At 58.8% G+C, this 14,392-nt stretch overlaps 1 long non-coding RNA gene across 1 annotated transcript; it reads left to right on the top strand.

Annotated features, from left to right (window-relative positions):
• Positions 1–4,324: 4,324 nt before the first annotated feature.
• On the top strand, positions 4,325–5,086 carry LOC119288759. The gene is made up of 3 exons (XR_005141273.1): positions 4,325–4,369; positions 4,521–4,787; positions 4,881–5,086. It is a non-coding gene; the product is annotated as an uncharacterized LOC119288759 (long non-coding RNA).
• The last annotated feature ends 9,306 nt before the right edge of the window (positions 5,087–14,392 follow it).

Below are 14,392 nucleotides of genomic sequence, written 5' to 3' on the forward strand. Positions count from 1 at the left end.
CAAGGAGAGGTAAGATGCCTTTGTGATGATCTAGTCAACTTCTTTGTTATCTTGTCCTAGTTCAACATTGTCACCTACTTACCATAAAAGCAAACATAAGCAAATGTCGGGGGTTGGGTGCGACATATGCCAAAGGATGGCTTATCATGGTGGGGGCGAGTAGAACGTCGCCGGTGCCTGAAAACGGGATGAGGCGAAGACATGCACGCCGGCGAATCTTACCCAGCTTCAGGGCTCTCCGGGGAGATAATACCCCTACTGCTGCTCTGCGGGGTCTCCGCATGATCACTACGGCAAAGTGTTTACACGATTGCTCCTTGAGCTGTTTCCTGAAGGTAGGAGAAGGCAAGGCTAGCTCTCTCCTTCCTATATGGTCTGGTCTAGTGCTAATGGATTCCAACCCTTTACATGGGTGCCCTGGGGGGTTTATATAGGCCTACCCCCCAGGGGTACAATGGTAATCCGGCTGGGCGCGGGCCCAGCCGTCAGTCTCTCTGGCCGCCATCTTATCCGCCTACTCCTGGGGCCCGCCGACTGGTGGGCCCCGCCGACTGGCTCGGTACGGAGCCGACAGGCCGCGTCCGCCGCGGGCGGGTCTTGCCGACTGCAGATTACTGTAGCCGTGCTTCTAATGACGCGGGCTCGGTCATGGGGTCGTGGGAACAGCTCCGCCATCTGGCGGGCGATCACTGTTGCCATTCCCTGTCACATCTGATTGATGGCGCGTGGGACCCGGGGGAGGAGCTAGCCGACTCCCGGGGGCCGACTCCCAACGAGTCCGATTGGTGGTGCACTTGCCGTCTTCTGGGGTCCCGCTGGCTGGTGGGACCCGCTGCCCCAAGGTCGTACGGACAAGCCGTCGTGGGCGTAGGATTCGGTCCACCGGCGCTGATGGCAGGGCTGGCATGGCAACAGTGCCACACCACACGAAGATCTCCGCGAGTACGGCGTACTGTAGCCATGCCTGCCTCTAGAAAGGGGCAGGAGCAGGCTTCACTATAGCCACTCCCCTGCCCTATCCCTCTTGATGAGGACAGGGGCTTTGTTGGAGTCGCGGGCCGACTCCCCAAGGCCGGCTTCTCGAGAAGCCGTCAGTCAAGAGTCGGCTTATCCTGAAGTCGTTCCTGGGGCTCGTCCGCGAGTGGCTAGTTGGTTGCCTTGCTGCCGACTTCTCAGAAGGCGGCTCTTCGTCCCGGGGTCTTGAGGGGCGCAGCCTGCCCCGATGTCTTGAAAGGTTCTGGGACTCGGGTTAGCCTACCCGTGGCCCATTACTCCGACAGTAGTCCCCGAAGCTGATGAGGCACTGCGGACGATCGGCCGAGGAGCCTCAGCGGTTTCTCTTTCCGGGTGCCCGAGACATGGATTTTGCTTTACTTCTGCCGGGCCGACTAGAAGGAGTCGGACTCGCCCAATTCTGACTTGCGCAATATTTCGAACGTCGCGGCGGGATCCAAGTAGCGTGCAGGCTAAGCTTCCTGGCCGTCGCCCGTTCTGGGCCTGTCATGTGGCAATACGCGGCCCGGCCAGTCTGCCAGCCTACGTGCGTGAAGGGACAGGCCTGTAGGCGGGGCCCGCCACTACCACACCTCGGCGCTCGAGCGGATCCGCTGTGGTCCAAGCGGACGGTTGGGATTCCCGTGAAGTTACTGCGCAGTAACTTTGGTTGTGGAAACGTGGGGGTCGTGGGGTCGTGGGCGCAGTAAATCCCACGATCGCCCCCTCGGCTTCGCAGCCCATGAGGCTATAAGTAGGGGGAGGAGGGGGCGCGGCGGAGCATGCGCGCCCCTTCTCCACGTTACTCCTTGCTCTTCTTCTTCTTCTTCTTCTTCCTCGCACCGCCGCGCGTCCAAGCTTTGCCGAACGCCGCGGCAATCCGCTCTCGATGAGTTCTTCTTCTGCCGCTGCGCCTCCCTCGGTGCATTCCGGCACCTGGGATGGCTCAGAAGTCCACGACGATCACATCGAGTTCCTCCGCAAGACTCGTCGGCTTCCCGGCAAAGATTAGTGCGGGTACGCCTTGCCGCGAGAGGGGAGATCTCTCCGGTGCCGGAGGAGGGCGAGCGGGTTATCTTCCGCTCGCACTGCCTGTGTGGATTGGGGCTGCCGGCGAGCAGCTTCTTCCGCTCCTTTCTGGAGTTCTACGGCCTCCAGCCGCACCACCTCACGCCCAATACGGTGGTGCTGCTGTCCGCCTTCGTGGCCTTGTGTGAAGGCTTCCTCGGAGTCCTCCCCACCCTCGAGCTCTGGGGGGAGTTCTTCTTCTCCAAGCTCGGCACCCAGGCTGCAGGCGTGCCGGCTCAGTGTGGCACATTCATCGCCATGCGGAGGTTGGGGGCCGACAACCTCTTCCCCACCATCAAGCTGATAAAGTCGGTGAAGATGTGGTAGCGATCGTACTTCTACGTGAAGAGCGTCTTCGCGAGGGGGCGATTGGGTCAACCTGCCGGCCTTCGAAGCCGGCCCGCCGGCTGGGAGACTGCCCAACTGGTCGTTCCGGGCCAAGTCGCTGACGCATGCGGGAGCCGGCGCCGTCGCACAACTCCGAGTGCTGACGCAATCGGAGGGCCTGACCGGTCCAGACCTGCTGGCCGCCTTCGTAGCGCGCCGAGTTCTCCCGCTCCAAGGCCGCCCCCACATGATATGCCAAATGAGTGGGCGCCGTGACCCGAGTCGGATGTGCACCAAGGACATGCCTCACGAGGAGGTGGCCTATATGATGAACTACCTCTTGGATAGCAAACTGCTGGAGGACCGGCGGTTCGGCAAGCAGCCGTACTCCCGCGCCAAACCCCCACCTACAGTGAGTTGCCCTTTCTTTCTTTCTTCGAGTTGTCTTCTTTCTTGCCGAGTTTGTTTTGTGCGACCTGACCAGTCGGCTTTGGTCAGAATCCCCTCCTCCATCCACCAGCCGGCACCTCGGGGTCGGCCCGCGAGTTCCTTGCCGACCGGGCGGAGAGCGACGTCGACGACCCCGATCTGGGGGCGGCGGCTTTGGAAGACGACGCCGAAGGAGGAGGCGGCCCGCAGCTCGGGGCCAGTCTAGAGGATTGGCCTGATGATGATGAGGAGGTCGCCCCCCGCCCCGGCCAGGAGCCAGCCATCCCGACGCGGGCTCTTCTGCCGCGCCGGGTGCTCCAGGCGGCGGAAGAAGCGCAGGGCCGTGCCGACTTTGTTCGGCAGTCGGCCGAAGAAGCCCAAGAGTTTGGCTGCGGCGACCAAGCGGGACGAGGCGGCCGCGAAGGCCATCCGCTTCCGCAAGGAAGTAAAGAAGCCGCCACTGGTCTCCGCCTGAGTATTCCGTCTTAACACTTTATTCTTTCTCTATAGCTTTGTCTGAGTCTTTTACTGGCTTCCTTCGCTTCAGGGCTCCCCTCACTCTTGAGAGGGTTGTCGCCGCCTCTGTCATGGGGTCAGCGGAGACGTCCGCCACCACTCGGTGGATTGACCCCGCTGCTGACCTCCGGGAGGCGACGGAGCGGAACGCGCAGGAGAAGTGCAACGAGGAAGAGGCCGCCCGCCTGGAGAAGGTGGAGGCCGATAAGGCGGAGGCCTCCGCCAAGAAGAAACTGGCGGAGGCCGAAGCCGTCGCCGCGACGAAGCGGCAGGCTGAGGAGGCCGCGCACCGCCAATCGGCAGTGTTCGTCACCCCGCTGAACTCTACGCCGCCGCCTCCGGAATTCACGGGGCAGACTGGGGAAGCCGGCCGCGAGAACCCCGTCATGGAGAAGGAAGGCAGTGACTCCTCCATGCCGGACGTGATCGTTCCGCCGCCGCCTTCGCCGCCGTCTGGGAGCGCGCAAGGCAAACAGCCAGCGGACCCTCCGGTGTCGCTGACTGAAGACGAGGCCGTGGCGAGGCTACTCCTTCAAGTCGGCTCGCCAACGCGCCGCCATCTTGAGAAAGCGACCTCGGCGCCATGTTCCCTGGAGACCGGCACCGCCAGCTCAGCGATCCCGGATGCCGAAGCGACGAGCGCCGCGCCCATTGGGTGGGTGCGGGGAGGAGGCACAGGGCCGCTGAACCAGGCGCTTCTGGACGTCCAAACGAAACTTCGAGCTGAGGGCGACGCCATCCAGAACTGCACCAAGGCGTACCTGGCATCACGGGCAGCCGTCCAGGTATGTTTTCTCTTTGGTCCTTGTTTTCTTGTTCCTCTCTATGAGAGTGCGCCGGCGCACCCACTGGGTGTAGTCCCCGAGTTTCGGGCCGGCTGCTGAGCAGGCGGCCCGGAACTCCAATTGGTGAGCTCCGGGTACTAACTTTTGTCTAAAATATTTGTCGCAGGACTACCACAACCTCCGCGTTACTGCCTTCAACCGTAACATTGAAGAGCTGGGCAAGCAGACCGCCGACTTGTCGGAGAGCCGGAGTAAGTCCTTTTTCTTCTTTGCGGGGGTACGCTGGCGCACCCGCGGGCTGTAGTCCCTGAGATTCGGGCCGACTGCTGAGCAGTCGGGCCGGATCTCCCCAGCGACCTTCTTTATTGATGACTTAACGCCTTCTTTCTTCCTTCTTTTCAGAAGCCAACGATGTTCTTCAATAGCATCTGAGCAAAGCCAACTCCGTGTTGCGCGCCAAGGGGGAGGAGTGCAGCAAGCTCGCCACAGAGCGTGATCTGCTGGCCACACAATTGGCAGAGCAGAGGGACCTGCTTGCGAATACGCAAAAGGAGGCGGAAGAGGCGGAAGCCTCCCTCCTGGGCGAGTTCGCGAGCGAGCGCTCCTCCTGGACTGACAAAGAGGCAATGCTGGCCTCCGGCTTCCATGAGATTGAAGACATTGTTGATGGTGAGTCTCTTTTACTTTTTTTCGAGCTGCCGATTATAAGTCGTGCCGACTCCTGGTTTTTGACTTGCTTCTTCATTTCTTCCGTCTTGGCAGACTTCTTTCCCGGGCATTCGTAGGCTGCCATCCAAGCCATCAAGGCAGATCGTGAAGGTCGGAGGGCGGAAGGCGCAGAGATCACCGCCGACGCTCCCCGAACCCTTGATGAGCATATCCTGAGCATCGAGGCTTGCCTTCGGCCGACTCACCGGATGCTGCGCTGGCTTCAACGTGTCGGCGCCCAGGCGATTGCCGCCCTGTGGTCGGACATGCAGGCTCCGCGCAGCCCCGGTCAGACTGCCGACTGGCTGGAGGTCGCGGCTGGTCGTCTTGAGGCCTGGACGGGTTCCTCGGCCCAAGCTGGAGCGCGCCGGGCCTTGGAGTTCGTCAAGGCGTGGTATCCGGGGCTGGACTTAGACCAGCTAGCCACACTCCGGTCGGAGGCCCAGCCGGAGCTGGCAGCCACGGAAGACGCCCTTGTCAAGCGTGCTGTGGCGATCGCCGAGTACACCGACACCAGCATCTTCATCCCTGAGCGGTCTGAAGACGGCGAGGAGGTACCGCCGGAGTGGTTTGGGATGAACCCAGACTACGGCGAGGACTCGGCGGAGGTGATCGGCTCCAGTGTCGAGGAGGAAGGCGAGGCGGAGGACGGAGGCGATACGGAAGCACCAGAAGACGGAGCAGACGGCCAGCCTCAGCTCGACCGCGCCTCCAGCAACGAGCCATGTGCGACCAAGCCGACTGCCGCCAGAGGCAATCAAGCCAAGACTGCCCAGCCGGCCGCCCCAACGCCTGGCGCTGCCGCCTCTTTCGACCCTCCGAATCCGTCTGCTGCTTCCTAAGCTACCGCCTTATCTTTATTTTATCTGCTTTAGTAGTCTTTGAAGAACTTGTTAATTCGCACAATTCCACCCGCGGGGTGTATTTTGAACTTCTGCTCGAAGATTCGTCCAAGGGCCTATGTTATGTAAATATTTATCCGAATTCTATCTTTTCTTGCTCGTCGCTCTTTTGGCCTTTTCCTTTGCCGCTTTCCCTTAGTTGCCTGTCTTGCCCGACTTTTGGCCTTTTCCTTTGCCAGTCGGACAGACGCTCTGCGGACTGCCGTTGGATCAAATGCTTGGCTACTTTGGGAAGGCAAGTACTTAGCCGTTTTTAGAGTTTTTGAGCAAGTTGAATAGAAGGCGGCAAGCCGACTATTCAAGAGTCGGTTTGCGAAAAAAGGCTGGAAGCCGTCTTAAGCTATGTTTTATGCTTTGAGTCATTAGCCATTTTTCATGCGAACGCCCATTCTACCTTACTCCTGCCCACCGTACAGTCGCTCTGCGAGCTGCGGCTTCTGACAGGAGATGGCTTAGGCACCACACACTACTTGTCCGGCTGCAGGAAGCATTTCATAGTGCAAGGCGGCAAGTCCCCGGGCCGACCTGTCGAGCCCGGTGCCAGGCGGCATAACAAAGAGTAATATACTCGTAGGCGTAATTTTTATCATATAGACAAAAGAGGGCAGTCCCCGAGCTCGTCTCGGGGGGCCCGAAGCCTTGGTACTTTAATACAAAAGGTAGCATGGTACATACTGCATTAACTGTAAAATCTTCGAAGGAGATTTGCATCCCATGGCCGCTCCGTCTCTTTGTCGAAGTTGTCCCTCTTGCGTGCTCGGGGCTTCTGAGCGTCAATCAGGTAGTAGGAGTCATTGCCCAGTACTTTGCTGATGATGAAAGGGCCTTCCGAAGGCGCCGACAGCTTGTGCTGGCCGGCTGTTCGCTGGATCAGTCGGGGCACAAGGTCGCCCTCTTGGAAAGATCTCGGCTTGACCTTCCTGTTGTAGTATCGGCGCAGGTTCTGCTGGTAGATGTTGGACCGGCTGAGTGCCAACAGCCGGCCCTCTTCCAGCAGATCGACGCCGTCTTGACGTGCTTCTTCTTCTTCCTCCTTGGTGTACATGGTGACTCGTGGGGAGTCGAACTCTATGTCCGTTGGGATGACGGCTTCAGCACCGTAGACGAGGAAGAAAGGCGTAAAGCCGGTTGACTTGTTTGGAGTCGTGCGCAGGCTCCAGAGGACGGCTGGCAACTCATCGAGCTAGCAGCCAGCCGAACGCTCCAGAGGCTCGACCAGTCGGGGCTTGATGTCGGACAGGATGAGGCCGTTTGCTCGCTACACCTGGCCGTTTGACTGTGGATGGGCGACGGACGCTAGGTCCAGTCGGATGCCCTGTGTTGCGCAAAAACGGGCCAAAGCGCCTTTGGCAAAATTTGTGCCGTTGTCGGTGATGATGCTGTGTGGTATGCCGTACCGAATTGTGATATCAGAGATGAAGGTCATGGCAGTCAGACCGTTCAGTTTCTTGATTGGCTTTGCTTCTATCCACTTGGTGAACTTGTCCACTGTGACAAGTAAGTGAGTTAAGCCACCTCGTGCCGTCTTGAATGGTCCCACCATGTCTAGACCCCAAACTGCAAAAGGCCAGGCAATGGGGATGGTCTTGAGTGCAGAAGCCGGCTGATGCGGCTTGGAGCGGAATTTCCGGCACCCTTTGCATTTTTGGACCAATTCCTTGGCCTCTTCTAAGGCCATTGGCCAAAAGAAGCCGTGTCGGAAAGCTTTGGCGACGAGTGCTCTTGAAGCCGCATGATGGCCGCACTCGCCTTGGTGGATGTCTTTGAGAATTGCTTGGCCTTGCTCTGGCTCTACGCAGCGCTGGTAGACACCAGTGACGCTGCGCCTGACCAGCTCTCTGTTGACTATGGTGTAGGCTGCCGCTCGACGTTGTACTTGCCGAGCTAAGGTCTCATCAGTTGGCAGCTCTTTGCTCACCAGAAATTTGAGGATGGGCTGGGCCCATGAGGGTGCTGCTATTTCTTCGGCTGCCAGAACTGCGACTTGGACGAGGGCGGCTGGGTTGGGAGGCGGCGGGTTGGAGTCAACAACCGCTTGCTGGGTTAACGAAGTCCCCGGGCTGACTGGCGCGGCTCTTGGGCCGAGTTCTGGAGTCTTCAAGCCCGCTGCCGCCGTCCCCGGGCTGGGTTCTGCAGTCCCTGGGCCGGCCTCGACTGTGGCGGCTTTGGAACCGACTGCCGAAATCCTCGTACCGTCTGTCGGGGCTCTGGAGTCGGATCCGACTTCTTCGGGAGGAGCCGGCACGAAGATGGAGTCTGATTCTGGTGAAGGCTTGACAGACGTCTTGAGGAGGTGTTGAAGGGCGACGCCGGATGGTATTGCTTGGCGGGTAGAGCCGATTCGTGCCAAGGCGTCTGCTTGGTCGTTGTCGTTTCTTGGCACATGGAGGAATTCGCACCCCTCGAAATACCACTGAGTTGCTGCACGAGGAAACAGTAACTTGCCATGTTTGCATCTTTGGCGTCCCAGTCGCCAGACGACTGCTGGACCACTAAGTCCGAGTCGCCATAACACAAGATCCGACGAATACCAAGTTCTTTGGCAAGCCAGAGCCCATGAATGAGCGCCTCGTACTCGGCGGCATTGTTGGAGGCGGCAAAATGGATTTGCAATGCGTATTTGAGATTGTCGTCTTTAGGAGAAGTGAGGACAACGCCGGCTCCCAAGCCGGTGCGCATCTTGAAGCCGTCGAAATGCATCCGCCAATGGGTGGAGTCAGGCGCTGGAGGTAGGTACTGGGTCTCGGCCCAGTCGACGAGTAAGTCGGCCAGTGCTTGTGACTTGATGGCGGTGCGGGGCTGGTAGTGGATGGTGTAGGGAGCCAGCTCTATGGCCCACTTGGCCACTCGGCCAGAAGCATCTCGGCTTCCGATGATCTCGGCAAGCGGGGCCGTGCAGACCACGGTGATTGGATGCTCTTGAAAGTAAGGCTTCAATTTCTTGGCGGTAAAGTGCACGCCATAGCACATCTTCTGGTAGTGGGGATAGTTCTGCTTGGAGGCTGACAGCACTTCGCTCAGGTAATATACCGGTCTCTGGACAGGTAGTGCCTTGCCTTCCTCCTTGTGTTCTACTACAATGACCGTGTTGACTACCCGGCTGGTGGCGGCGATGTACAGGAGCATAGGTTCCTTAGGAGTCGGAGCCACCAGAATGGGTGGAGTAGTCAGCATCTTTTTCAACTGGAGAAAAGCTTCGTCCACCTTGTGGTTCCACTCGAAAAAAATGGTCTTCTTCATGAGTTGGTATAAGGGGAGATCTTTCTCGCCCAGCCGACTGATGAATTGGCTGATGGACGCCAAGCAGCCGGTGAACTTTTGCACGTCCAGCAGTCGGCTGGGTACCTCCATCCTCTCGATGGCCTTGATCTTTACAGGGTTGCACTCTATGTCGCATTCAGAGACCAGGAAGCCAAGGAGTTGGCTGGCTGGTACTCCAAAAACGCACTTCTCGGGGTTGAGCTTGATCTGGAATCGGCGTAGGTTCTCAAAGGTCTCCTTGAGGTTTTCCAGCAGTGTTCCATGCTTTTCCGTCTTCACCACCACATCATCCACGTAGACATGGGCGTTTCTCCCGAGTTGCTTGAGGAGGCACTTCTGCATGCAATGCTGAAAGGTGGCACCGGCATTCCTCAAGCCGAATGTCATGGTGAGGCAGCAGAAGGCTCCAAACGGCGTGATGAAGGCGGTCTTTAGTCTGTCAGCCGGGTTTAGCTTGATCTTGTGATATCCTGAATATGCATCCAAAAAACTCAACAGCTCGCATCCGGCGGTGGAGTCTATCACCTGATCAATTCTTGGTAAAGCAAACGGGTCCTTGGGGCAGGCCTTGTTGAGGCTCGTGTAGTCAATACACATTCGCCACTGCTTGTTCTTCTTCAGTACCAGGACCGGATTTGCTAGCCACTCTAGAAAGAATACTTCCATAATGAAGCCGGCTGCTAGGAGTTGGGCTATTTCTTCTCTGACAATTCTTCTCTTCTCTTCTGACAGGCGGCGCAGGGGCTGCCTGACCGGCTTTGCATCAGATCGGACATGTAACTTGTGCTCGGCGAATTCAGTCGGCACACCTGGCATGTCTTTGGGGGACCATGCGAAGATGTCCCGATTCTCACGGAGGAAATCGACGAGCTCGCCTTCCTATTTGCTATCGAGGTTTGCGCCTATGACAGCGTACCTCTCTGGGTGCTCCGGGTCCAAGGGTATCTTCTTTGTCTCCTTGGTCGGCTTGAACGAACCCTCAGCCTCTGACTCCTTTGGGTTAGGCGACACCTCTGGCTGCTTGCCGGCCATCGCCACAACCCGTTCAAGGAGTCACTTCTCGGCTGCGATCACCAGGGACTCGGCTAGCCGACTGCTCTCAGCCGCACATGCAGACGACTTCCGGTAGTCACCGGCTACGGTCAGAATTCCCCTGGAACTGGGCATCTTCATTTTGAGGTAGGCATAGTGGGGGACTGCCATGAACTTGGCCAGGGCGGGTCGGCCAAGTAGTGCATGGTATGGGCTCTCGAGGTCCACCACCTCAAACCAAACTGACTCTCGGCGGAAGTGATCCTTGTCTCCAAAGAGGACGTCCATCAGGATCTTGCCAATTGGTGAGCAGGAAAGCCCAGGAACAATGCCGTGGAACACAGTCCGGCTGTTCTGAAGCTGTCTTTGCTTGATTCCTAACTTCTCCATGGTGTCCTTGTACAAGATGTTGATGTTGTTGCCTCCGTCTATCAGAACTCGCGAGAAACAAGCAGCTCGTCTATCCGTGGCAAAGGTGGCATCTAAGACCAAAGCATAAGATCCTGGACTCGGCATCACCTCTGGGTGATCAGCTCTGCTCCAGCTGATAGGCTTCTCGGACCAGTGCATGAACTCTGGTGTCTCTGATGCTACTGCATTCACCTCTTATCGCTGCAGTTGCCTGCTGCGTCGATCATCAGCCATACTGGTAAACACCACGTAGGCTCCATGCTCTTCGGGGTATTCGTCTTGTACTACGCCGACTGGCCTGACAGCCGGCTGCTGGGGCGGAGGCGGAGTCGGCTGCCCAGTAGGCGGGGGAGGTAAGAGGCCATCTCCCTTGGCGATCCTGGTGAGCCAGTGGCACTTCCGGGTGGTGTGGTTTGACGGCTTCGCGCCGCTATGGAATTTGCAAGGACCATCCAGGGTCTGCTCGTATGAAAAGGCCGGCAACCAGTTGGGCTTGCCACCTTTCTGTCGCTTAGGTGGAGGCTGCCCATCCGGTTGCTGGGCTTCAACCGTCGCGACCTGCCGGCTGCTGGAAGCCGGCTGCGGGGTCTTGCGCTTGTGGTCGCTCTGCTGTTGCCGCCGACTGGCGTCTCCCGCCGGAGTTCTTGGAGCCTGAGGGGCCACTTTGCCAGTTGCGCTAACTTGAATCTCCTCCTTCATGGAGGAGTCGGCCGTGGCGTACTTGTCTGCTATGATCAACAGCTCGTCGAGGGTTTCTGGCTCGTCGCAGAGGAGCTTGTGCTTGAGGAGGGTGCCTTCTCTGCACCCGGCTGTGAAGTACTCGATAGCCTGCACCTCGTGCACGCCCTCGCAGGAGTTCCGAAGCTCGGCCCAACGCGTGAGGTAATCGCGAGTCGACTCGTTGGGACCTTGCATGCACAAGGAAAGCTGCCGAGGCTTGGGAGGACGCTTGTACGTGCTGGTGAAGTTGCGGACGAATGCTTCGGTGAAGTCAACCCAGCTGTTGATGCTGCGGGGCTTCAGGCTATTCAGCCATGTCCGGTCCGTGCCCTAGAGCATGAGCGGAACGTATTTCACGGCGACGCGCTTGTTGCCGTTTGCTATGCTGACAGCCGTGGAGTAGTCGACCAGCCAGTCTTCCGGCTTCACGGAGCCGGTGTACTTGGGCGTGTCTCTTGGGAGCGTGTACCCTTTGGGAAAGGGCTCGTCTCGAATGCGGAGCCCGAAACAAGGCGGACCCAACTCGTCTTCTTCTTCTAGCGCCAGGGATCGGTGAAGTCGGTCGATCCGGTGGCGGGCGTCGTTTTCCCTGACTCCCTCGCAGCAGCCAAGGCGGTCGCCGAGAGTCGGATGATCAACAGGCGGCAGGGAGACTCGCCTTTCCTTGCGCGGAGGGTGAGGCGGACAGTCGTCCCGTCGTTCCACTACTCTCGGGCGGCCGTCTTGGTCGCGCTCTATGGTAATGTGAGTCCGACTTTGGCTGACAGTCGGATCCTTATCTCTTCTCCCTCGGGCACCGCCAGTCGACGTCCGAGACATCACGCCTTGATCTCGTCGAAGGTCGTCATTTTGCCGTTGCGGCGCCTCCGTGCGACAGTCGGCCTCGTTCTGCGCGGCAGCCGCGTCGAGGAGCCGCTGGACTCGCTCCATCATCAGGCGGCGCTCTTCGCCCTCGAAATTGTCCAGCTCGTCCGCCGCCGCCTGGGCGGCTCGAATGTTCTCCGCAGGCGTGGCGTACACAGGGCGACTTGCCCCGAACAGGTTGGCAATGGCTACTCCGCGCTGCTGGACCGCGCCGAGGCGGCTGGGCCCAGCTGGGGCTGGCGAGCTGCCAACAGCGCGATCCATCTCCTACTGGTAGGCTTCTGACAAGCGTCTCATGCTAGCCAGCTTCTTCGCGCCTTCGGCGAGCTGAAGGCGGCGCGCCTCCAACGTCTCCGCGTCAGCGTCTTCCAGAATGGGCGCAGTCAGGTCTTGTAGCGCCGCGCCAAGTGGGTCATGCGCTCCTCCGCCGAGAGGCTCGTCATGACTAATGACGAGCACCTCGGTGACGGTGCTTCCGTCGCTCTCCGCGCGAGGGAGAGGTTCGTCCTAGACCACCACATTAGTGGGGAATGCATGGAGCGACGCGGTGTCGGAGTCGACCAGCATCGTGTCGGTGGAGCCTACAGACTCCAAGTCCACGACAGGCTCGCCGGAGACGTGAAGTTGATCGAGGAGGCCCGCGAGGAGGCTCTCAGAGCCGCCCGTGCCTGCGTTGGATGCAGGTTCATCGGAGAGTCGAACCTCGCCGACAAGTTCGGCGAGGCAGCTGGCTATGCAGGCGATCTCAACGCCGTGCAGCACGTCAGCACTGACTCTGTCTGGCGTGCCTGGCTGGCTGCGCTCGCCAGGGAGGAAAAGGGTTCCCGTCCAGAACAGGTCTCCGGACGGCGGTGCACCAGGCCCCACGGTGGGCGCCAAATGTCGGGGGTTGGGTGCGAAATATGCCAAAGGATGGCTTATCATGGTGGGGGCGAGTAGAACGTCGCCGGTGTCTGGAAACGGGATGAGGCAAAGACATGCACGCCGGCGAATCTTACCCAGCTTCAGGGCACTCCGGGGAGATAATACCCCTACTGCTGCTCTGCGGGGTCTCCGCATGATCACTACGGCAAAGTGTTTACACGATTGCTCCTTGAGCTGTTTCCTGAAGGTAGGAGAAGGCAAGGCTAGCTCTCTCCTTCCTATATGGTCTGGTCTAGTGCTAATGGATTCCAACCCTTTGCATGGGTGCCCTGGGGGGTTTATATAGGCCTACCCCCCAGGGGTATAATGGTAATCCGGCTGGATGCGGGCCCAGCCATCAGTCTCTCTGGCCGCCATCTTATCCGCCGACTCCTGGGGCCCGCCGACTGGTGGGCCCCGCCGATTGGCTCGGTACGGAGCCGACAGGCCGCGTCCGCCACGGGCGGGTCTTGCCGGCTGCAGATTACTGTAGCCGTGCTTCTAATGACGCGGGCTTGGTCATGGGGTCGTGGCAACAGCTCCGCCGTCTGGCGGGCGATCACTGTTGCCATTCCCTGTCACATCTGGTTGATGGCGCGTGGGACCCGGGGGAGGAGCTGGCCGACTCCCGAGGGCCGACTCCGAACGAGTTCGACTGGTGGCGCACTTGCCGTCTTCTGGGGTCCCGCTGGCTGGTGGGACCCGCTGCCCCAAGGTCGTACGGACAAGTCGTCGTGGGCGCAGGATTCGGTCCACCGGCGCTGATGGCAGGGCTGCCATGGCAACAGTGCCACGCCACACGGAGATCTCCGCGAGTACGGCGTACTATAGCCATGCCTACCTCTAGAAAGGGGCGGGAGCAGGCTTCACTGTAGCCACTCCCCTGCCCTATCCCTCTTGATGAGGACAGGGGATTTGTTGGAGTCACGGGCCGACTCCCCAAGGCCGGCTTCTCGGGAAGCCGTCAGTCAAGAGTCGGCTTATCCTGAAGTCGTTCCTGGGGCTCGTCCGCGAGTGGCTAGTTGGTTGCCTTGCTGCCGACTTCTTAGAAGACGGCTTTTCGTCCTGGGGTCTTGAGGGGCGCAGCCTGCCCCGATGTCTTGAAAGGTTCTAGGACTCGGGTTAGCCTACCCGTGGTCCATTACTCCGACAGCAAATACACACAAAAATGAGTTACTAAGTGTAGGAAAAAATATGCGCGAAGATGGAGAGATCCAGAATAGGGTTGGAATTGCAAAATTTGGTTTTATATTAGTATTGAATATAAAAGAATTACCACATGATGAAATTGACATGGAAGGTTAATCTACGTGAAAGAGAAAAATGCCATCGTCTTACAAGTGGCAAATGGGACCAATAGTCACTCCAGCATAACCGATAACTTGACTGTTTATGAAAGCAACAAGTGAAAATATGCACTAATGATTGTCCATTGACATGATACATAAAACATAAAGGTCTCATGTACGCCTA

This window comes from Triticum dicoccoides, chromosome 4A (assembly GCF_002162155.2).
Source record: "Triticum dicoccoides isolate Atlit2015 ecotype Zavitan chromosome 4A, WEW_v2.0, whole genome shotgun sequence".
Lineage (NCBI taxonomy): Eukaryota > Viridiplantae > Streptophyta > Magnoliopsida > Poales > Poaceae > Triticum > Triticum dicoccoides.